Below are 25836 nucleotides of genomic sequence, written 5' to 3' on the forward strand. Positions count from 1 at the left end.
CATCTCATGTTTTTACATGAATAAAGTACTCTTTGTGATTGGTTTTCGGTCCTTTGTATTAAACTATACATACATGAATGATTCTGTTTTGTTTCTAATTGTTTAAGCAACTTTAATTATATAAGGTTTATAAACATTATTTTAAACATTATGCACTTTTTTCAAAGATAGTCGTGTTATTTTATTATGCTTTGAAGAAACGTGCATAATATTTTGTTTGATGCGCCCTCTTGTGGCCTCAGGAGAGAAGCCAAAAGTTTTTTTCACCCCTAACTGAAATTCTGCCTTTTCAATTCAAATATAGATCATATTTAAGTACAAAATTCGAATTTAGTTTTTCAGCCATTTTGACAGCCCTAGAAGGCATTAAATTGATCAAAATTGACAGTTAAGAAATGTATCATGTTACAAAAGATTTCTATTTCAAATAAGCACTGTTCTTTTGACCTTTCTTTTTATCAAAGAATCCTGAAAAAATGCGCTACTGTTTTTAACACTGGTGCTTAAGAAACATTTAACACTGGTGCTTAAGAAACATTTTTATTATTATCAAAGCAGCATATCAATGATTTCTGAATCATTGTGTGACACTGAAGACTGCAGTAATGACTGCTGAAAATTCCGCTTTGCCATCACAGGAATACATTTCATTTTAAAATGCATTAAAATTGAAAAACGTTATTTTAAATTATAATAATATTGCACAATATTACTCTTTTTACTGTATTTCAGATCAAATAAATGCAGCCTTGATGAGCATATGAGACTTTATTTATGTCTGTAAGTATGCATGTTAGTCATTAGCAGTTACACTGTATTTAACAAGCGTTCTGGCTTTTCTTAGAAAGGAGTCTTATTTATGTGAAGTTAAAAGCAAAATATCATTTCTGTGTGAATTTTAACCCAACGTTCGTCATTGACAAAGCGTGCTTCCAAGCTAATCCTTGTTCACTGGATTGATATTGTGATCAGGATGTCCAATGGCTTCAGGTAGTGGTAGGCTGAGATAATGTTGCCATGGCAACTCAAGCTGGCGCTCAGAGGGTTATTGTCCTTCTGGATTGACATGCGAGGTTTCCCAGTTGACCAGGGCACTCGCTGTTCAAGAGACTTTTTGTGTCCAAGGAGCTGTCATCATGCTCATGTGTATTGTGTAAGCATATCACTCTGAGACATTGATCATTAGATCAGATAAATGAACCAACCTCTTGCCTAACTAACCTTGTCCCTTAAGAGAGCTCCAAATGGGAAATCAATACCACGAGCAAGGTCTCAGTTGTTTCATTAACCATCAAATGAACAGATTATTAGCATAATTGAGTACAGCACCATGAGGTTAACATTTAGGCACAATTTGTCTATCTTAGCTCCAATTGATTAACACTTAATCAAGAGGTTGTGATGGAGGATGGTGAATCGCCAACTGTAGGTAACAGTGCCATGGTGATACGAGAGGCAAGAGTAACGATGACTAATTCTAGATCCATTTTCCTCCAAACAGCGCAAATGTTCCACGTCAAATCGGTGTGATTTATCTAATCAAGTATACTGTCAGTGTATTACCCTGAAGACCCTAACAAAGGAAATTTCACATTAAGACTTAGATGTAATGATATTGTTTATGAATAATGAATAATCTTAAGTTTAGTTATACCATTTGTTTGCCATGGACTGCCTTCAATTTGATCAAATACACAGAACAAGAGATCTGTATGCATTTCCCTCTACTGGGGAACACAAAAGAAGATATTTTGAAGAATGCTTCAACTGTTTTTATCCATGCAATAAATAAAAACTTATTTTGTGTTCCCCAGAAGAAAGAAAGTCATACCGGTTTGGAAAGACATTCTTATTTTAAAGGATGTTTCATTTGTTATCCATACAATAAATAAAAAATAGTTTGGACCCCATTGACTTTCATTGTATTGTCAACAAACCCATTGAAACATTTTTCTAAATATCTTCTTTTGTGTTCCACAGAAGCAGGAAAGCAATACAGGTTTGGAATGACACAAGGGTGAGTAATTGATGACAGAATTTTCATTTTTGGGCAACTATCACTTTAAAGACCTGAAGAAATGGAAAGAGAACAATGGAGTGAGAGAGAGAGATCACCTTTCAATTTCACCGGGATGCTGAAATGAAATGGTGATCCCAGGTGTGAGTGTTATGAGCATGGGTGGTGCAGTGGCTGAGTGCTCAGGCATCTCATTGCCATGCACGGCTGGAGCCGTCCCCCAAGAGGCTCCCTGAGAAGAATGAGGGCAATTCAACTGGAAACAGGGCAACAGGGAGGGGGTCCGCCTGGGATCTGATTCCGGCTGAGGATGGGGGAGCCAGGGGAGGGGATTGGCTGGCCCTCCCATGCCCAGTCGCAGCTCCAGAACTCCCGGATGGACGTGGGTGCCGACGGAGACACTGCGCGGGGGGCGTAATCACCGAGCAGACCCCAGCAAATGATGAGCGGATCAATATGAGGTGACAGGTCTGGGTGGAAAAGCCTGACCTTACTGGACCCCACGCTGACCTTGCTACACAGTGATTAAAGAGCATTCAACTTCCCCCCCTGAAGCCCGTTGCATACCTCATTGTGTAACTTTCTGCCTTGCCAAGCCTGGTGTTGCGTTGATGTGAGGGGCGTTGCGGTGCACAGGAGGAACCTCTATTTAAGTAGTTTGGAGGTATTTCAAGAGTAATATAAATCTGTCGAGGCTCAAGGTGTATAAAACTTGTTTGACATCTAGAAGTCTGGTCAATACGGACATGAAGATAATTGTTTTTGTGTTATGTCTGATATTAAATTCTATACTATTTTACCTAAATAAACAAAAACAAAACACAAAAAACTTTAACTGTTTCAAGTGAATTTACACATCACAAAATTACATATGCAGTATGACAAAATGGGTATTCATTTTAAGATTTGCTAAAGTTCACATTTAACAATGTTATTAAATTAGGTAATCTAAATGCAAAAATAGGGGAAATGAGCATGCAGTGTTACTTTTTTACAATTATATTAATATTTTGAATTAGCTTTTTAATTTTAATTTAAGTTTTAGTAATATGGTTATGTTCTTCTGTCATTTGGATTACTTTTTTAACTTTATTTCTAAACAGTAATATAATGTTCTATATTCAGTTTTATTTCAACTTAAATGAAAAATAGAAATTTTGCCTTGGTAACTAACTAAAATAAGTAAAATATGTCTAATATTTACATTTTATTTCAGCTTTATTTCAATTAGCAAAAAAAACTTTTAATAGTTTTAGTTAACAACAACAACACTGCCATGCACAATAGAATATTCAATATACTGTGCAGTAGGCCAATATGTATTCAACAATATAAAAAAATTTGTAATATCAGCCGATAAATGACATGGTACTATACCGATATATTATGTATCCTAGAATAAAATACTCAAACATTTCAGAATAACAAGACAAAATTAATTTGGAACATGAGCAGAAAAGAAAGAGGAGCAGGATGATCATCCTACTGCTTGGAGGCATTTCATATCTGAAATTTTAGATTTTTGCACTGGAGGAGTAGCACACTAACAGACGGGTTCCCTTGGTCCTGCCAATGCTTTGTTCCCATGTCGAGAGCCCTGAGCAACTGTGGGCATCTGTGGCACAGAGGCTGGTCCTGCTGCCACGGGCCGAAGGGGGAAATGCGGATGGGGATGAGAAGAGGATAAGGTGGTTGGGAAGGGAGATAGGCACTGGAGCCCAGCCAAGAGCCAGACAAGAACACTGAACTCAAACATGCCAAGTGAGCATCTCAGGCTCAACCAGAGCAAAAGAACAGCATTTTACATAACATCAGACTCCACACTGAGGAGAAGAGCTATTGAGAGCTGCTCCCAGTTGAGCTCTTGTAAATAGATTACCTTGTCGTTTGAGTTGCAAAAAACGAACTCTTTGGAAATATTAAAGATGAATTGTGCCATTTCGGAACCACTAGTGCTACCAACAGATTGTAAAAACATTAACCAGTCTTCAGGAAGCCTCTTTACAGACAGTCAGACAAACAGTCTTCCATTGTTCACAAAAACAGATAGCTCCGGTCCAAAGTCAAAATACAAAAGTACAATTACCTTTAATAGTTTTTACATACAGAAAGTTCAAATGAGAAAAAGGCTTCCTCTGGGCACTGCCAGACAATGTCTGCAAGACAGAACTCAGCTCAAGCTCACTTCCCTCTTTAGAGGTCCCATAAACAGCAAATAATACAAATCAGCACTCTGTCGTCCCCAGCAGAGAACATGCAGGCTAAATACCACCTTTCCATTTACTGTCATGCTGGACATAGAAATTCCTTAACCTATCAAGAGTTAGGGGTAATTCTGTGATAAGCTTAATGTTTCACTATCAAGAATTTTTTTGTTCGCACATGGTCATACATTCATTTTTTAGATCTACTGTCAACCGTTAACCAGCATCTGCTTCCAAGAACTGATAAAATCAAGTTTTGGAACAATTTGTATTATGAAAACACACACACACACATACATATATATATATATATATATATATATATAAATGAAATAGAACTGAAATTTGCTGAATATATGACGTAATACTATGGCACTACCATCCGACACTATCACTTTTTTGTTGCACACTTAAAAACTTTTCACAAGTTCATCTTACACATCTAAGGTCATGTATTGAGTATGTACTGCATTTGAAGAGGAACTTAATTCTTGATGGCTAACAAAAACAAACAAACAAACAAACAAAAAAAAACATTAACTTCCCTTACACAAACTGAACAGCAAATGAATTTCAGAAAACATCATAACATACAATCACACATTCACATCTCTTCTAGGTGGATATCGTGGATTCTAACCCCAACGCTTCCCATACTTCGGTGCGGACTGTGTTTCTTGGTTAATCTTTTCTGCCATACTGTGAATGACTTCAGACTTTCCATTTCATAAGGCACATTTTCCTTGGCAGGCAAGTCTGCCCTAAGACTTTGGCCTTTTTGGATTCGAGCTCTAGAGAGATGTGCTGCTTCAGTACCAGCTGAGTTTGTGGATAAGTAATGTGAGCGTGTGTTCTCCTCCCTGCGCATCGAGGTGGTAGCGCTTCACCTCAGGGAGCCCACTTTGCCATTTTTCTCTGGCTAAAAACAGCCACACAACAATGCCTGTCATTCACTCGGGCCCCCAACCAAGCAGATTTGCTGTCTTGTAGCTCTCTTTATTTTTCTGAGTATGACAAATGTACTCTGACTCAGAGGTGAACAGAAAAAGTGCTGAAAGACATGACCAGATAAACTCTTCTGAACAAAAAATGAGGTCACAAGGGAACGTACTCCTCTCGAATGTCAGTTTTAGAGCAATGTCAATGCAATCAAGATGCACAGAACATAATCCAGTTCACCTAGAAGAAGCCCTAAAGCCCATCAGCACAGTCAAATGCTGGGGCCAGCTGTCAAAAGACTGAACTGTACATCAATTTTACACCATTACCCCCATCACTAGGCCTCACACACCTGATAGGAAGTGAGAGACCTTTAATAGAACGCTGAGGCTCTTGTAAACACTAGGCCAACTTTCCAAAACACAGGCTGACGGAAGCACCCATAGTCTAGCAAATTGCCCTTGGGCTCTGGCTATTTCGGCACGGGAGATCCTGTGTCAGTGATCCAATGAGGATAAGACAGCTCAGCCCATGAGAAACTGCCCTAGTCCACACCACTTGCATATAAACGGCTGGACACAGTCAAACTCTGGTACTGTTGTACATTTATGATGGAGCAAGAGAAATCGTGGCTATTTCTGCTATTCAGTTTGTTCAGAATTCAGAAAAGGAAAGAAATCGGGTATTAAAATGCCCATAGGCTTTCAAACATATTCATGAAACACAACTATTAGCCTATTCTGAAATCCTTTCCCATATTACATAACATTACAAGATAAATGATACCACTCAGGTTTATTTACTGATTGAGGATCAAGGAGAAAAGAGGGGACAGAGTCGACTCTTCACTCATCCATTTTTTAAAACCACAAAAATAATGTTCAGTGGAATCCATGTTATAGAATGTAATGCTAGAAAAAATACTAATACTACTGTTTTGAGAAAATAGACATCATCTACACAGTTGCAATATTTGCATCCTCCTGGTCACCTGTTCCTAATCAGCATTTTCAGCTGAAAAATCTGTCAAAGTTTGTGAAAACATAATTAAAGGGCTTAGTATCAGCAAACACATCCGTAACACATTTAGTTAGAACTTAGCTATTTTGTTTGAAGTTTCAGAATGTAGAGTGACAGGCTTTTAACTGAGCAGCAAAGGGGCGTCTTTACCGCTAAAGCAAAGGCATTGTGGGTTTTTTTCATTCACGTGGTTTTGCAGCTTCTCGTAAACCTGTCTGGCTTCCTGAGCTTTGGTTCCTCTGCCAAATCTGTCTGACCTCTGATAAATTTCTCGTGATTTTCCAACATATCACCCCATACACACAAATATGTACACTGTATTTCCGTCTCAGTAAAGTGTTATACTGGTTTAACAGTAACAAAGTTGAAATAGGGCAGGATGATATATTAAATATTCACAATATATTTGCAGTGATTTTTCTGGCGACATAAAATTATGCAACAATTGTTGGTTGTTAAGTTTCAATAAAATAAAGTAAAACAGTGTGTGGAAATGTGTAAAGCATTAAATAAACCAGCTTTTTACAGCTTACATTAAATATATTTTTTAATCTACTTAATTCAGAGAATAGATTTAATTTCTTAGCTATACTGCCCAGCCATAAAATTAAATACATAGAAATCTGCTGTTACCTACACTACTAATCTGCAATGGTAGGCTGCAGAAGACAGGGGCGACCACAGCCACTGCTAGCACACCTCTTCCCTTCCCCCTTTAGTTAAAGTGCAGTGGTCTCAGTGTCCCGTGCTTTAAAATAGACCTGACACAAAAACTTCAATTGCTCCGAGAGGTATGGGCGGAGTGGTCACCGCAGAGGGAATTAGCTGGAGAGAGGTGGACTTAAATGCTGATGATCTGTGCTGGATCAATAAGGAATGCGCATGTGCTGCTATGCTGCTCCTACTTCATATTTTCTCCCTCCAAGCCTTCAGTTTGCACAGGAACTGGAAGTCCAACCTCATTTCCAATTCAGAAAAGAAAGCTAATGAACTGCCTCTGACCAGCAATGCCTCACAGCTCTCGCTCTCTTTCTCTCCCTCTCAGAGTGCGTCACGTCTCAAGTCTGCAGTTGGAGTATTGTAAGGTGGCCATATTTCCCAAATGAAAACCGGGGACATTTCTAGTTTAGTAGTGGTATTTTTAATGAAAACGATTAAGAATCATTTTTGGTAATTGAAATAAAGCTGAAATAAAACAAAATATAAATATTAGATGAAAAACATAAACTTAAAAAAAATTAAAGCAATTATCCCCAAGAAGTCATGAACTCACCTGTTGCTACTAAACGGTTACTATACATATAGCTGGCAAAGTCTCATAAAATAAACAAACAGCAACAAAAATGTAATCATTTATTGATAACCCATTATTAATCCTTCCGCCATGCAATGTACAGTAGTTCCCTCTCGAGTTTTCACGAGACATCACGGAGTTCCCACGGAGTTCAGAAAAGGTTGGAAGGTAAGGAGTTCCCACCGTTATGGGAACTCCTTCCCTTCCAGCCTTTCCTGAAGTCCTACTGGCTCACGCAAGTCCAAATGACTAGCCAATTCTTGCAAAGTATGCAAATCGCATGCAAATACTGATGCGCTCGAGAGGCAGTATAAAGTGCGGTGCATGCGACAATTACGTCAGAATCTTCTCCTTCACTTTGCTGAATAACCTAAGAATATGGCTTATAAACTATTACAGCTCACTTAAAGGGTTCGTTCACCCAAAAATGAAAATTAGCCCATAAATTACTCACCCTCAAGTCATCCTAGGTGTATATGACTTTCTTCTTTCAGACGAATCCAGTCAGAGTTATATTAAAAATTGTCTTTGATCTTTCAAGCTGTTTAATGCCACTCAGCGGGTGTTGCATGCATCCGTCCAAAAGCAGTTAAATAAAATGTGCCCATCCATTTAAAAAAAACTGTCTCACACGGCTCCGGGGGGTGAACAAAGGCCTTCTGTAGCGAATCGATGCGTTTTTATAAGAAAAATATCCATATTCAAAACGTAATAATCAATTTAATGTAGCTTGCGCCAGCAGTTGTACACTGGAAGCAGTTCTCCGGCTCAGACTGCATAGGTTAAGCTTATGGGGCTGTCACGTGATGAATGAACGACTCGAAAAACCCGAAGACTCGAAACAGGTGAACTACTTGACTAATTCCAGTACAGAACCTATAGGATGTTGCGCATGCGCGACTGAACGAATCACTCCCCGAGACGACTCGTTCTTCCCGAATCACATTAAAAATTCATTCAAAATCAAGAACGACCCAACACTAATGGATGGGCACATTTTATTTAACTTCTTTTGGACGGATCTGATGCCCCTGCATGGAAAAGCATGTGAAGGAGAGGAGTTACCTGATGCCCCTGCGCGGAAAAGCACACGAAGGCGAGGAGTCACCTGATGCCCAGGCGCGTCTTATCAGCCTTCCAGATTTTGCTGGACTATTACGTCAGTTGTTCACGCCCCTACGAAGTGGTGTTCAACTGGGTCGTATAGCCAGTCACAGACTGTAATGACAGGCGCAGATGCCGTTGCCCACACCGGTTAAAATGCACGCCATGCAAAACAATGAGCCTAGTTTTGCTGAGGTGCGCTTTTCAGCAACAGACTGCGATATCGAGGTCTTCTTTGGCGCACGGCTCATCGCAGTGCAGGGACACCAGGCCCGTGACCGCTGCTGCCAGGAGCCGGATGTGCAGAGAAAAGTGTAAAGGGACCCGGGAAGAGGCGCCACGGCAAGCAGAGGAGCCCGCGCCGTGACTCCCGCCCGCCGTCAGCTGCCAAGCTGTCATCCTGACAACCCGGAGAGGAGGGAAGAGTAGCCTACGCGATTGGCCCAGCCCCCAAGCTGTCTCAAAATTGTTCAAATTTGTGTTTGATATGTGTGTGGGATCATTAAAAAATGCATACATGTGCACAAAAGAGCTCTTTCCTCCTCACAGAGCCGCTGCTCACACATGTTATAGCCGCGCAGCACTCGCTGCCGCATCCAACGACCAAGCCGCTAAAGCCGCTATGTCAGTTCCTGACCGCGTGGAAAATTATTCCGGGAATCTCACGCTGGTTACTCGGTGTGATAGAGCGTGGGTACGCCCTTGAATTCAAACGCAGACCACCCCGTTTTAACGGCGTGGTGAAGTCTCTAACATTGCCTCAAAATGCCCTGGTTCTGAGACAAGAGGTATGCAACCTGCTAGAAAAAGGAGCGGTAGAGCTGGAGAGTGGGTTTTACAACCGCCATTTTATAGTGCCCAAGAGAGATGGAGGACTCTCCAAGGGGGCATACGATCCAAGGCTCGGTACAAGCAGGCAGCAAATCTCCTTCTATGGACGGACCATCACTTTCTCTCCATTAAAGCAGCGCACATCCCCGGTCTCCTGAACCGCGGGGCAGAAATGCTTTTGAGGAAGAGGATTCCTCAAGGAGAGTGGAGGCTGCATCCCAAGTCGGTTCGGATGATTTGGACCCACTACGGTAGAGCGGCGGTGGATCTGTTTGCCATGAGCGAGAATGCGCACTGCCCGCTGTTCTTCTCCCTGTCTCACTCCCGGCTGGAAGAGGAAGCTCTGACATCGCACTGGCCAGCAGCCAGGCTGTATGCATTCCTCCGATCAAGATAATCCAGCTGGTGATATGCAAGATCAGGGAGGAGGAGGCTTCAGTGACACTCATGACTCTGAACTGGCCGAACCAGCCTTGGTTCCTGGACCTGACACAGCTGCTGGTGGCACCGTCCTGGCCGATCCCCATCAGGAAGGATCTGCTGTCTCAAACGAGTGGCTCGGTGTGGCACCCCAACCCAGAGTTATTGAGCCATCATGTGTGGCTGCTTCGGGGATATCAGAGGATCTTGACCGCCCTGCATTCTCATGTGCTTGATACTCTCTCGGAGGCGCGGGCGCCCTCCATGAGACATTTCTCTGCTCTAAAATGGGGAGTGTTTGTGGTGTCGTGATGTTCATATCGACCCGGCTGCTTGCTCCGTGTCAGATGTTCTGCGTTTTCTACAGTACAGGCTTGATCGTGGATGTCTACCATCAACACTGGCCGCTATTGCCTCGTTTCGTTCCCCGCTGGGCGGGCAATCGATCGGTAGGCACGTGCTGGTGGTGAGTGTTCTTAAGGGGACGAGGAGGTTGGATTGCCCGCATCCGCCTTCAGTTTCACCCTGGGACCTAGAGGTGGTGTTAAGAGCTCTTTCACAACCACCATTCGAGCCTTTAGCATCATATGAAGGAGCTATCTCTCAAACAGCACTTCTTCTTCGGCTAAGCGCATAGGGGATTTACATCCGTTTTCTGTGGACAGCGATTGTATTCGCTTCAGACACGGTGACTGCAGCGTCACTCTCTGGCCGAGACCGAGCTACGTGCCTAAATCACTATCAACCCCCTTCAGATCGCAGACTGTTTTGCTGTCTGCCCTGTTTTCTGAGTCACCGACCTTGCCTGATGCGGACGCTCAGATTTCGGTGTGCCCCGTCAGGGCTTTGAGGATTTTCACTGACCGTTCAGCCAGCTTTCGGCAATCTGACCAGCTTTTCGTGAGCTACGGTGGTTGTGCGAAGGGCCTGGCCGTGTCAAAAAGTAGGCTTTCCCACTGGATTGTGGACGCTAACACGGCTGTTATATGAGTCAAGGTTTGGAATGTCCTATACACATTAGGGCCCACTCAACAAGAGCTATCGCCTCCTCCTGATCGTGGTCGAGAGGTATGTCTATTCAGGATATATGCTTTGCAGCCGGCTGGTCTTCTCGGAATACCTTTGCCAGGTTTTACAAGCTGGACGCTCAGTCCTTAGCCTCCCAAGTGCTGCCGGTGAGTGACTGATTCACGTTTATGCTACCTCTATTCATGTATGTTTGCTGCCTCGCACAGTAATTACTCTGCGCAGCCCTATATGCTATTGTTGCTGTTGTCTGCCCTGTACTCAGTGCAGCTCCTGCTATTCAATGTCTAATTCGATTGGTGTACCACAGGGGTGTCCAAACTTGGTCCTGGAGGGCCGGTGTCCTGAAGAGTTTAGCTCCAACCCCAATTAAACACACCTGAACCAGCTAATCAAGCTCTTACTAGGCATACTAGAAACTTAAAGGCAGGTGTGTTGAGGCAAGTTGGAGCTAAACTCTGCAGGACACCGGCCCTCCAGGACCGAGTTTGGGCAGCCCTGGTGTACCATCATCATCTTATGTGTTATACTGCTGCTTAACACCGTTATCTCTGTGCAGCCCCCCCTCACAATACTGTGGTTGTTGTTGCTTCTGCCCTGTTTCTCAGCGCAGCATACGTTATCACTGACCAGATATGCAAATTTCATATACCTGGGCTTTAAACGCTCATTGGCTTGTCTCCACCTATCAGCTGCGAGCCCGCCTAGCAAGCGTCGCTATTGGTTGTAGGAATTGTGTGTTCTATCTTCGCGGAGTATGTGACTTGTACAGGCTACTCGTAGCCTTTCCCATGGCGGGATTGAATATAGTTACCATAATGGAGAAATGTCTCTGTGATGTCTCGTGAAAGCTAGAGAGGGAACGTCTCTGGTTACTATCGTAACCTCGGTTCCCTGAGAGCGGGAACGAGACATCACGGAGGTCGCCGTGTTCACTGCTCGACCAGCTAAGCGGCGTTCAGTATCAGATTCTGATGTAATTGTCGCATGCACCGTATTTTATACTGCCTCTCGAGCGCATCAGTATTAGCATGCGATTTGCATACTTCGCGACAATTGGCCAGTCATTTGGACTGGCGTGAGCCAATAGGACTTCAGGAAAGGTTGGAAGGGAAGGAGTTCCCATAACAGAGAAATGTCTCCGTGATGTCTCGTTCCCGCTCTCAGGGAACCGAGGTTACGATAGTAACCAGAGACGTTCTTCAGCAATGTTTAGTAGAATGGTTGCCAAGCAACATAAAGTCACAGCGTGCAGTAATACTGATGTGATTAGGTCACAGGTGTGTGTTTATAGAGTATTTTACAGTGGCTTCAAATGCAGCTCACCCAATCATAATCAAGGACTGGAACTATTCCTTTTATAAATTAAATGTTTAATTTGAAGTACTAAAATTACTAAAACTAAAACTGAAATAAAAATAAAATCTAAACTTTAAAAACAAAAAACTAATAAAAATGCTGGGTTGTCTCAACCCAACTTTGGGTCAAATATGGACTAACACATCTTTTGGGTTTTAATTAAAAAATGTAACCCAACAGCTGGGTTAGTCCATATTTAATATTTCCATATAGTTTGTCCATATTTTGGTTGAAACAACCCAGCATTTTTTAGAGTGTATAAAATTACTAAAACTAAAATGAAAAACAAAACTATAAATACTGAACTGAAAATAAACAAATAAAAAGCCAATTCAAAATATGAATAAAAACTAAAGTAGGATATAAATAATACTAAAATAACAATGACTTTAAAATAACAATGACTTTAAATCACATTTAGACATCAATGCATCCAAAACAATGCATTTCAGGGAGTTATACTAAATTGCTTTGTAACAGTAAATTACAATCTATAATAATGCAATCTAAAATTACAAACCCAAACTGCTAATTCAACTCTATTGTCCCTTCTTTGTTCACAAGATCTATAGCATGTTGTGTTTTTAATATATGAACCTGTTTGCATAGCAGTTTGACATACAGCCTAAATGTATTTAAAAGCTCTGTAGTACAGCAGGCTTATCTGGAAAAGCCCGTTGTAATTCCCTGGCTATTATTACATGTACAAAGAGCAGGCAAAAGCATGCACATCGATCTCAACTGGGTGCTCGACTAAGAAACAAGTGGAAAACTTTTAAATGTAAAAATATAATTTACATGTATAAATTAACAAACAAACACTGAAACAACATAGCTTTTCCAATTAGTAACGCACGTCCTGTTTGTCATCCAACCACAATTGCTTGTGATGTGATTGACAGTTAAGAATAATGCCCCACCTCTCAAAGCCTACTCCTGCTAAGAAGGCGTTCACAGCTGTCCCCAGCATTCAAGTAAATCCATTTAAAGTTGTCCAAAGCTAACTTTTAAGGGCCATCTGCGTTTGTACCAGCTGTGGACCGCAGGGAAGGTCTGTTTGCTGGAAAGGTAGAAGTTCCATCCAAAGAAAACATCACACACAGATGAGCAAACAACAATAGAGTTTCACACTCGAGCTGTGCACAGTCAGATGCTTAGAGCAAATATTCACCTTTATACTTACAACAGTAAAGTGTGATTTACTTAACCAAATGCTTATAAAAAAGCACATACATATTATATACACTAGTGTTCATAAGCTTGAGGTCTGTACAAGTTTTTTAATGTTTCTGAAAGAAGTCTCTTGTTCATCAAGGCTGCATTTATGCGACCAAATACACAGTCAATAAAGTAATATTGTGAAATATTATTACAGCTTAAAATAACTATTTTCTATTTTAATATGTAATATGTAAAATATAATTTAATCATGGGATGGCAAAGCTGAATTTTCAGCAGCCATTACTCCAGTCTTTATGTCACATGGTCCTAAAAAATAATTTCTTAACATTATCAATGTTGAAAACAGTTGTGCTACTCAATATTTAGAGGGAATTTTCAAAGTTAAAAATCAGCATTTATTTGAAATAGAAATCTTTTGTAACATTATAAAATGTCTTTACTGTCAAATTGTATCAATTGAATGTATTCTTTCTAAAGAAAGTCTTACTGACCCCAAACTTTTGACAGGTAATGTATTTTTATTTCTAATAACAATAAACATTAATCATATGAGTTTAGGTGAGTGTTGTGTTTGACCAGCCGACATCAATTATACAACTAAATTAATTTGATAATTAGTGGTACATGCTAAGGCACTACTATTATGTTTTATTTGAAAGCTTGTTCTGAACCAAGTAAGCAACCACCCAAAACATCTTAAGAAGCGAATAGTATTGCACTAAAAACCAGAACACCTTCGCAACTGCACAGCAACACCTCAGCCCCACACGGTCATTAGCTTAGCATAGGTTAGCAGCAGGTCCGTTTCTAGCCAATTTGACGCCCTAGGCGAAATACCTATTCCCCCCCCCCCCCCCCCCAAGAGAAATTCAAAAAGCCCTGTGTAACAATCCCTAGTGGCTAAGCCATTGCACATAATTTACACATAAATTAATTGTATTACATTTTGATTTGGATACTATACTATGCAACAATCAGGCAGCAATTGACAGCACTAGATCAGAGTGCCACTCTTTATCACAACCCTGCTAAAAGTGCCAGTACGTGCGCTCATTGGCACCCCTTCAGCTGGTGGCGCCCTAGGCGACCGCCTAGCTCGCCTATGCCTAGAAACGGCCTTGGTTAGCAGCACTAACACGATCTCTTCAGAAAATCAAGCCTTGTTGTTCCACATGCTTTTGTATCAGCACTAGTGATTTTCTATAAATAATAACAATTCAATGGCACACTTAAATGCCACTGCAGTTACACAACTGCCATCATCGCCTTTTCATTAATAGTAATTCTACTGGTCGCCAAACATCACATGGAAATAAGAGCAGTCATACTATACAGTATGCATAGCAGTGCGGGTTATACAATGTAGTGAGTCTGTTAAGTGTGTTTGTGGAGGTGGATGGGAGGAGGGCTGGAGGTCTGTGGGTGGAGGTGGTGGAGTGTATATGATCAGTACAATAACCCACTCCTCATGTCTCGGGGGGCCGGCTGCATCCTCCAGCCTTAATGGCGAAGAGGTTCTTTAAGACACCTCTCTGTAGCCTTTCAATGCCTTGCACACCAGCCCCCTCCCCCTACACACATAAACACACACATTCAGATCACCAAACCAGGTATGAATGCACAAACACAAACTTGCCTTCTAGTTTGCAACTAAACACCTACAGAATTTTAGTCAGTTAGATGTGAACAGGATGGAGCTACACAAAAATCTCCCTTGCGTAAACCCAGATTCACAATTTCAGAACGTGCCTATTTACACAGCTCACATCCTCTTGTAGAACCTCCTACACACTCTCTCTGATTGAGCAATGGCATTTATGCCAAACAAGAAAACACACTATCACAGCACACACAAAGCGAGGCACAAACTCATCTCGCACGTTCTGTTTTTCTCTGCAAATCTATAACCGGCGCTCTTGCCACACGGAGTAAAATAACAACTACAGAGCAAAAATTCAGAGTTCAACTCACTTGAACATTAAGTAAAAGTCCTTGTGAGGGTATTTTTAATTTGAAATTTGACCCATTCTGGCACCCATAGCCTCACTTAATAGAATAAGCAGCTGGGTTTATGTTCATGCTTCATATGCAGCATCTGCCTTTCAGTTTACTTTTCCACGTTTTTTGCTAATATCCAGATTTAGGTGTCAGGTATGAGTTTGAGCATAAGCAAATAATTATATAAAAATGTAAAATAAATTAAATTAAATTAAAATATGTATTACATATTTATTAATTATGTAATATAATATATAACAAACAAATAAACAAAAAGTATTAATGATTGTGATAATCGCAGGGTGTCACCTTGCTCAGAAACATCAAATGGAAAATGGCCTAAAATTGTTCATGACATAAATAATCAAATGTATGATCGTGATAGTCTTAGATTATACCTTTAGAGTGTATATCAAATGAAAAATGGCCAAAATTTGTTCTTTAAATAAATAAATAAATACTCAGGATAATCTCAAATTCTACATTTTCTTACATATATAAAACATAGATATATATATTAATAAATAAATCAAATAAATTAAACATTCTGGCACCCATAGCCTCACTTAATAGAATAAGCAGCTGGGTTTATATTCATGCTTCACATGCAGCATCTGTTTTTCAGTTTACTTTTCCACGTTTTCTGCTAATATCCAGCATTAGGTGCCAGGTAAGTGTTTGAGCTAGTCGCCAGAGGGAAGTTATACTATATGACATGGACTTACGTTTGAGTCTCTCAAAGCTGAGCCATGCATGCTGTGCTTTGCCTTTGGATTGTAACTGACTCCATATTTTGTTTGCATAATTTCTCAACCCCTTGACCGCCAGACCTACAGCTGCTAACAAAGTTCATGCATATCTCAGAGCATCCTACTGATGAGTCCCCTGACTGACCAATTTAAAAAAATTATAATAAGTCAGCGCAAATCCTTAATGTATTGTTATGCTTTGAGGGATTATCCTGAATCTATTTTTTTTCCATTAAGTTTCCAAAAGTCATCTCAGGTTAAGGGACGCCAGCTAGGTGCGCATGTTGTCATGACGACAGGCAGAGAACAGCACATAGTGTATGCCGCAGGTCTGGTCGTCTTTGATTTCTCTTTCTCTTTGATTTCTCTTATTGTCAGGCAGAGCCATACCATGTCTAATTACTAAAAGACATATGTAAATGCATCACTACAGACATTCATGTAGATGCAGAATTCCATGTCTTGCTTTCTGTGTCAGAGTGTTCAACAATCATCCCTTCCCCCTCACCACACACAGCTTCAGTAAACAAACCAGGGCTGGACACGAGGGTCAAGGGTTGAAAACACCAGAGGACATGCATTAGAACATTTTGTCAGCTTAGCAAAATGTCGAAATGAGAAGGAAAAGAGATCATCAGACCCACAATCCCTTCTTTCACCTACTCTTCTTTTAGTTTTTGTATGAGTGCTAAATGCATAGTCGAAGAATGATCGTCATAATCTCAGATTGTCCCTTTTCTTAGAAACATAGAGCAAATGGAAAATGGCCTGAAATTATTAAATACATTTTATGATTATGATCTCAGGTTGTCACCTTTCTTAGAAACATATCAAATGTAAAATGGCTTAAAATTTTTCAATAAATAAATAAAATGTATGAACCTGATCTTTCTTAAAAACATCAAATGGAGAATGGCCTGAAACTGTTCAATCAATAAATAAATAAATACTAATGATAACCTCAGATTGCACCTTTTCTTAGCGCGTACATCAAATGGAAAATTACCTACAATTTTTCATGACATAAATAAATAATAAATACATTTATGACCGTAATTATTTCAGATTGTCACCTTTCTAAATAGCATATATCAAAAGAAGAATGATCAGTGAAATAAATAAATATAAATGAAAATGCTCCGGAAATAAACAAACAAAATAAATAAATATTCATGATTTTCTCAGACTGTACCTTTTCTTAAGAGTATGAAATAAAATTATTTAAATAAAATAAAATAATCCCTTTTGTACAGCATACATAAGATGGAAAGTAGGTGAATATATTATCCATATCTCTCTTGTATTACAAAACAATTATGACATTCCTTTCTGAGTTTCCAAACATTTCTGAGTCATTATTTTACTGAATCACACACTGACACGCATGAAGCCAGCCTCAACGCAAACACATATCTGTATGTCATGATCCAATAAGGAATGACAAATTATTTTGCGTACTATTTCATAGTATGCGCCACAGAAATCATTCAGTTTAGTCTGGCTATACAGAACTCATGGATCCGTCAGTGCAGTGAAGGGTATCATTAAAACGACACACTCTCTGTGCCGCCAGACAGGACCGGTGACAGACCCTGACCCAACATTAACTCAACATGTCCGTGCTCTGAATGTGTTGTGCTCTTTAGCTGTTTGTCACTAAAGTGGGATTGAGGGCAAAGCTGAACATTTGATCACCTACGGCCGACAGCTCTGTAGACCACAGGGGCATTCCTGAGTCCCCTGGGTTGAGCCTGGGACAGATGGGGCCGGTTTGGGACTGAATCCAGTCCACTTCCTGGGCTAAAGCTCTGGGGGTATCTTTCGAGGATTTCCCAGATAATCCCTTCGGCAAGGTGTCCAGTCTCTGGCAAGTCCCATCAATAATTCACTATCCCCAGCCCACCTGTGTGAAGCTCCTCCGAGCAGAAGGGTGCTAAACTTTCATTCCCGATCCACATGGCCAGCAGGGCCCAGTTATGTGGCTAGAGAGACTATTTTAATGGAATCCTCCAGCACAGCCTGTCTTCTGTCTTCTGATTATTGGGTCCCATTATTGCGTCTTCTATCCAGCTGATTGCAATCACTGAGCCACGGATAAAATCCTCCAATACTCTTCTGATAGGGAATATACTTCACAAAGTCAATGAATCAAATCAAAGCTTTTATTTGTATCAGAGTGTGTCCAACATGCTTTTGAATATATCAGTATCCGCATTCAAAAGTTTGGGGTTGGTAAGATGTCAATGTTTTTTAATTAAGTTTCTTATGCGTACCAAGTCTGCATTTTCTTTTATCAAAAATTCAGTGAAAACAGTAATATTGTGAAATATTATTGCAATTTAAAATCGCTATATTTTAAAATGTAATTTATTCCTGTGATGGCAAAGCTGAATTTTCAGCAGCTATTACTCCAGTCTTCAGTGTCACATGATCCTTCAGAAATCATTATAATATGCTGACTTGGTACTCAAAAACATTCATTTTTATTATCAATGTTAAAAACAGTTGTGCTGTTTAAAATTTTTATGAATTTTTTTAAGATTCTTTGACGAATAGAAAGTTCAAAAGAACAGCATTTATTTTAATTATACAGTAAATATTTTGTATCAGTATCATTATAAATGCATATGCTGTCACTGCGTACCATTTTCTTTTATCAAAAATTCAGTGAAAACAGTAATATTGTGAAATATTATTGCAATTTAAAATCGCTATATTTTAAAATGTAATTTATTCCTGTGATGGCAAAGCTGAATTTTCAGCAGCTATTACTCCAGTCTTCAGTGTCACATGATCCTTCAGAAATCATTATAATATGCTGACTTGGTACTCAAAAACATTCATTTTTATTATCAATGTTAAAAACAGTTGTGCTGTTTAAAATTTTTATGAATTTTTTTAAGATTCTTTGACGAATAGAAAGTTCAAAAGAACAGCATTTATTTTAATTATACAGTAAATATTTTGTATCAGTATCATTATAAATGCATATGCTGTCACTTTTGATCAATTGAATGCATCCTTGCTGAAGAAAGCTATTAATTTAAAAAAAATCATACTGACCTCAGATTTGAATCGTACAGTGTATATAGCTCAAATGAAAACATGGATTTGGATCTACAATGATCCAAATTAATAGATTTGAAAATGATGCCTTGAACATGAACAGTTACATAACAACAAAATAAAATAAGATTTGAACATCAAAAACATCCTAAAACAAAAACTGATCCTTTTGATTGAATTACGGCAATGTAAGTGCTGCTTGTCTGTGCAAAACTCACCGCCACAACACTAGGGTGTTCAGGGTGGTTGCCAGGGCTTTGGTTGCGGTTGCTAAGGATGTTCTGAGAGGCTTGTAGCATGTTGCTATGCAGTTGATAAGGTGTTCTAAGTGGTTGCTAGGTATTTACTTACTGACCCAAGACATAAGAGACCACGTCAAAGGCACGCTCTTTCAAAGATCCTTTATTCTGTGTAAATCTTAGGGCTTTTCCCCCCACCCATTTTATGGTCCACCAGGTGAAAACCGTAAATCTGATCACTTAGTACAACTCTGCTGAACAAGTCACCCAATTTGAGGCATCACTCAAATGCCTGACCATAAAAATGAGGAGTAATAAAAGTAATGGTTGCTTAATGAGCACCACTAAATACCATTTGTGGTCAGCATGAACTACAGTATTAGCAGCAATAGTATTGTTTACTAGTGTTTTGGACAATACACACATACACTCACTTTAACAAGGGTCCTTTAGCCACAGTAAGAGCATTAAATAACCTCATATCTCTGCCAGAATAGCCTTGAGCAGCAGTGGCTGCCTCACAGTTTAAGGCTGAGTGACCAACATTTGCACTGTGTAGTCACACAGATCGGGACACAGTTACCGTATCAAAGTACACACACACGCGCACACACACACACACACACACACTCATAGGGGATCCTACCTCCACCCACAATTACACACACAAATGCACATCGACCTCCACATCACTCTCTCCGCGAACAAATGCCTTCGCTGTCAGTTGTGGCCAGGTCTGCTGTAATTGAAAAGAACAGCCACGGGGCAGCCCACAGACACAGCGCACCAAGCCAGGAGCCCGTCACTGACAGCCAGCCATCAATACCAATGACTGTTCCTTGAGGAGCAGATGACATCCACGACACCACCCATGCAACACCCCGGCACACACATACAAACGCTTGCCTCCCGCCCCCTCACTGTCCTTCCTCCACCACTTAAGTCCCTGATTCCTACCACAGTTTGTCACCAAGGTAACTCCACTCACCGGGAAGCCTGTCATTGCTTTGGAGATGCACGTGCCATCGGCAAACGCACACATACGCGCTCACTACCTTGCGTTCATGCATGCATGCCGAACGAGGGGGAGCAAACTTTTTCGAGAGTGGAACAGTGGCCGCTTAGAGACCTCCGCCTCCCTTCCCTCGCACACACTTTTCTCACAGCGTGTCAATGTTTAACAGAAAAAAACACTTTGCCTGTTTAACATTTTTTTAAATCTTTTCTAAAGCACCTCTATAAAATCCTACACACACTTTGTGAACCTGAGAAACAATTCAACTCTGTTGAAACACTTCAAACCACTTTATGGTATATTTATATTGTGTATAGCACTTAATATACATTTCAAACTGAAAGAACACCTTAAGAAAAAATGACACCATTTCTTTGGCCACCTGCATTGTACGATTGTTGTAGAAGGCTGGACAGCATCAGACTTGTCATTTGGCGTAACACTACAGTGACAGCTGAACAAGATGCAGAGCAGAGACAAACAAGCAAGACAGAGGCATTCAAAGAAAAAAAGGAAAAAGGCAATAAAATATATACAGACCTGACCAGGAGCTGCAGAGCGACAGAAACTGTCTTCCTTATACAGTCCTCTCTGTCTGTCTGTCTCTCTCTCTCTCTCTCTCTCTCTCTCTCTGTGACTCCCTCCCCTCTCAGCTCCTCTCAGCTGCTCAGGGCAGTTCTCAGGAAATGAATGGGAGCTCACAGAGAACTGTTGTACTTGCAAATGACTTACCACGGTCACATGATCTGTTAAATGTAGGGTGGGCCGGTGGGTGGAGGCTTCATAAGCAAGAGAAGACAATATACTCTAAGCTTTAACAGCATGCATCGAATTACACGGGGCCCCTCGTGGGAGGTTTCCGACATGTCTCTAAGCCCAGGCAGTGGAGAAACGCTAGAGTACCTCCCCGTTTAAAGGGGAAGAGAGCAAGAGAAAGCGAGAGATGGGGAGACAGAGGGAAAGAGAGAGAAAGACAGTAGGTATATTTCCTCACAAATAGTGCCCTACTTTATACAAGTTTATAATCTGACAAAAACAAAGCTTAAAAAGGGAAAGCATGTAAATATTTTGTTAATGAAATTAATGTTTTAAAAGTAAATAATACTTTATAATATAAATATTACATATTATTATCATCATCATCATCATCATCATCATTATTATTATTATTAAAACTGTCATGCTGTATTATAGTCTTACATTCATATTTAAAACCTCACTTGCAGTTTTCTTTTTGGCAATTATGTCCAAAATTGTGATTTTTATCTACTGTATTTATATATCAAAATGTGGGTTTTGTAACGGAAGAGTTCTGATGCAACAGGTTAGTATATATAAAAGAGGTTTATTGGGTCACAGAGAGTACTGGGGTAGGGTTCAGAGGATGTGATGGTGAGGGAATAGTTTGAAGGATATGATGAGCGGGGTAATCTGGGTCTTTGGCTTTACAGGAGCTGGAATGCAGGCAGGAGGAGCACACACCTCAGCGATCCGGGAACTAGGAGGAACAGGAGACGAGGAGACACTAGGAGGAACACAGGAGGTAAGTAATGCAGGAAGTATTCAAATGACAGTAGTAGCAAAGTCATTGAGTCCTCTACGTGTATACGAGACCGTACAGTGAGGGTGTCTGAGGTGTGTGCTTTTATGCAGGCTGGTAATGAGGTGCTTGATTGGTGACAGGTGCAGGTGCTCAGAACTCAGGTGAGAGGGATCGTTGTGATGATTGGGAGGTGATGGAGCCTGGCCGATCTGTTACAGGTTTATTAACCTAAAGTAATTATCTGTAGACATTTAACATATCAAGAAATAGAATAAAACATTTAGATTTTGTGTCTGTATTAAAAAATGTTTCCGTAAGAAACCGTCTGCTGAAAATGTAAATATAAAAATATAAATGCCAGCCACACACAGCTTTTAATTGGCTCGATTTCTATTAGTCATCAGACACTGCTCCCCTTTAGATTACGAATACATCTCTGTACTGAAATTCAACAGAAGCATTCATGTAAGCATGTATAAGACAATATTGCGAAGGCTCAACGATGGCCTGCTGAAGAGGCAGCTACGGTTTTCAAGAGGCAGATTTGCTCTTCTGGGAATCCTAATTAATGTATAGTTAACAGAGCTAATTTGCATCTCTGATAGACTTTGTGTTGCATGCCCACACAAACTGATGGGGTTGATAGTGATTTGAATACTCTGCCCATCTTAAACTTTTCAGAAAAAAAAAACTCTTAATGACTTACTTAGGTTGCAATTCAGTATATTTGTTGTTCCAAGATAGTTTTATGCTGTGGAGACTTACATTTTGGACTCAATCTCTCTGTGCAGTGGCATCCTTAATAGTCCATTCCCTAAATATACTGATTTTAAATACTGAGTTGCAACACATGTTTTGGCACTTGAAACATGCAGATGAAAATTCCCAGATATAAAAATAATTATGTAATATTGATTCCCGCAAAGGAGAACCCACATCCATTGTAACTGTGAGATAATTATAAGACATATCAATACAATATCAAGCTGAATTACACAGGATAAAACAAAGACTCGTACACTTGTGTCTGACAAAATGGGCATTGAAATACTGCTCTGCTGATGCTTTTAATGCTGATTAGCCCTGATGAAATGCTATACCACCCAGCTGCAGCCTCTGACAAGAGTGGCAATTTCCCCAGCAATAATGACATCTCAAGGAAGCAGTCCCACTCTGCCCGCACACCCAGCCCAGCCTGGCACACAAAGGGTCCTGGCATGTCTTGTAAAGGGCTGAACTGGAATCAGGCATTCCAGTGGGAGGGTGAGCTGTGCATGGAACTCTGCCAGGGAACATGGCCCCATCTTAGCTCCCCTGCAAAGAGGGGAGAGAGAAAGAAAGACAGAAAAAGAGTGAACACCCTTGATTACAGCTGTGGCACGGAAAGGACCCAATGCGATTAGGTGGGCTCTAATGTTAACTACACAGCAGGCAAACAGTTGGTGTAAGGTGATAAGATTAACTAAACCCACGTAGGCCAATATATAAATTTACACTTCAACCATAAATAACATGCCAGCAAAGATTTCAGTTCCACCAGCATTGACCAAAGTATAGACATGACTCATCCCTCATCCCTCCAGCAATCCTAATATTTTTCAACATTACAAATGGCATGTCTACAGGGTAGTTTGTTAATATATTAATTCTCATGATGATCAAACTTGCATGACTTTCTCTTTTGTGTGAAACACAAAAGGAGATGTTTAGCAGACTATCCAAGCTGCTCTTTTCTGTACAATGAAAGTGAATGGTGACCATGACTGCCCCTTGTCCATATGTTTTAATGTTTTAGGATTAAAATGACATGGGAGATTTTTTTGTATTTTCATAAACCTTTTAATGTTTAGACAGCCGTGACGGCAGAAATACTTAAGACTTAAAAACTTAAAAAACTAATCAAATCAATGACTCCAATGTCCTAGTGTGAAGAACTAGCTTTTGATGAGGGCAATGGAGGGCAATCAGTAAACAAAGTACTTAGCGATCTACGGCAGAGTGTGAAAGCTGGGAAATGCGTTGATGGTGCATTAGCCATACAGCTTTCACGGCTGCATGAGAGACCTGGTCGCTGCGCAATAAATGCGTCTCCCGCTGGGTAACTTACCGCTGTCTGTGAGCCTGCCCTGCACGTTCTGCACAGAACAAACAAAGGACTTGCTTCACAGCATTTCACTGTCAAATTTGATTGGACTATAAATATAATGACATTATGTGCACGTCCTTTACAGCTGTAATTGAGAACTGTCACTACGATAATAGATTTTTGTTTTTACGTACTGACTAAGAGCAGAGGCGGACAAAGTACTCGACTCTATTACTTGAGTGAAAGTATAGATACTGCTGGTCAAATATTACTCTATTACAAGTAAAAGTTGTAAAGACAGATTTTTACTTAAGTAAAAGTACAGAAGTACTTGCTTTTAGAAGTACTTAAGTACCAAAAGTAAATTTCCTTTTTTTATGTCAATGCACTGTTTTATTGTTGTACGTAATACTTGCAATACTTCTGATGCAACTTACAATACATTACACCTACTAGCTTGTAGTATCTTTGGAATAAAGAGCTTTTAGAATGTTAAAAACCTATGGGGGAAAAAATTTACACCCCTACCCACCCCCACTAAGAGTCTATTTATTGGTCAATTTCAAACTAAATCAATAACAAAGAGATTCAAAGTGAAATTAGATTATACGTCTGGATTATAAATCAAATTACACAGAGGTAGTTTCAGCTCCTACAAGTAGCATGGTATTATCATGCTATCTGTGCCATGGTTATACCACAGTATTCTTGGAAGTATTATGGAGTAGGACTGGGTAAAAAATATCAATATCTCGATTTTATTCGATTCTCATTTTTACGGAACGATATCGATTCTTAAATCCCAAGAATCGATTAGTATAGCCTGTTTCCCTGTTGATAAACCAGCATATGCTGGTTAACAGTGAAGGGCACCTCCCATCCAATATATGGCAATAAGCATTGTGCGTTGGTACTTTTAATATGAAACAAAGTCTCAGATTTCAAATTCTGTGACATATCGCTGTAGCGCCTCAGTTCAACAGACGCAGCAGCGCGAGGTGCAGGCGATCCGATCATCTCCTCCACATTTCAACAGTTTCAGCACAAAATAATCATGTCTAAACATCCGAAGGTAAGTTAAAAGAAAGAGTGTCATATCCTGTCTCATGTAATCGCTCAATCAGTGTTTCAGCTGCGCAAAGAGTCAATATAATGGCTTGTAAACCATATAGGCTATACTGTATATGTTGTAAACAATGTCATGTAACGTCAAATTTACCTCAGAAAAAACATATTCGGTAACCATAAACTCATTAATCAGCTAGAAAAAAAAACTGTAGAGAGGGGCATTTTGCTAAATATATGCACCATATAACATATAGGCTACATTATAATTTTTACTAGTCTTCAATGTTTAATTTATGTTTGAAATAATCTATCAAGTTTTTATGACAGCCACCATTTAAATGTTTATATAAAAAATAAAAAATAAAAATAACGAATTGAAGTAGAAATGTTATTATGTAATTTTAACTTTATTATTTTAAAAACTTCATTAAGTGTAATTTTAGCAGTTGTACTACAAATCAGTCCATTTTAACCTTCAATATTATAATGTAGTACCAACTGACTCTCATGTATATTTTACAGCATTAGTTAAGAGATCTTTTTTCCTTGAGAAAATTTGGCATGTACTGTACCTGAAATGTGTCAACAATAATCGATATTGAATCGAATTGAATCAAATTGGTAATCGAATCCAATCACAAGCTTGTGAATGAGAATCGAATCGAATTGTGAAATT

General features: G+C 39.9%; 1 protein-coding gene across 2 annotated transcripts in view; it reads right to left on the reverse strand.

Moving 5' to 3' along the window:
* The window catches only part of klf12b (Kruppel like factor 12b), a 66967-nt gene that overhangs the window by 35592 nt on the left and 5539 nt on the right, over positions 1-25836 (reverse strand). Inside the window, exon 2 of one of the 2 annotated variants that reach the window (XM_016292259.1) lies at positions 21004-21062. The gene's annotated coding sequence lies outside the window, so the exon portion shown is untranslated. Of the gene's footprint in view, positions 1-21003; positions 21169-25836 lie in introns of those variants that run through there. The other variant, XM_016292258.1, reaches the window with a different exon arrangement.

The sequence above is a fragment of the Sinocyclocheilus grahami genome, unplaced genomic scaffold (assembly GCF_001515645.1).
Source record: "Sinocyclocheilus grahami isolate Dianchi unplaced genomic scaffold, SAMN03320097.WGS_v1.1 scaffold283.1, whole genome shotgun sequence".
Classification (NCBI taxonomy): domain Eukaryota; kingdom Metazoa; phylum Chordata; class Actinopteri; order Cypriniformes; family Cyprinidae; genus Sinocyclocheilus; species Sinocyclocheilus grahami.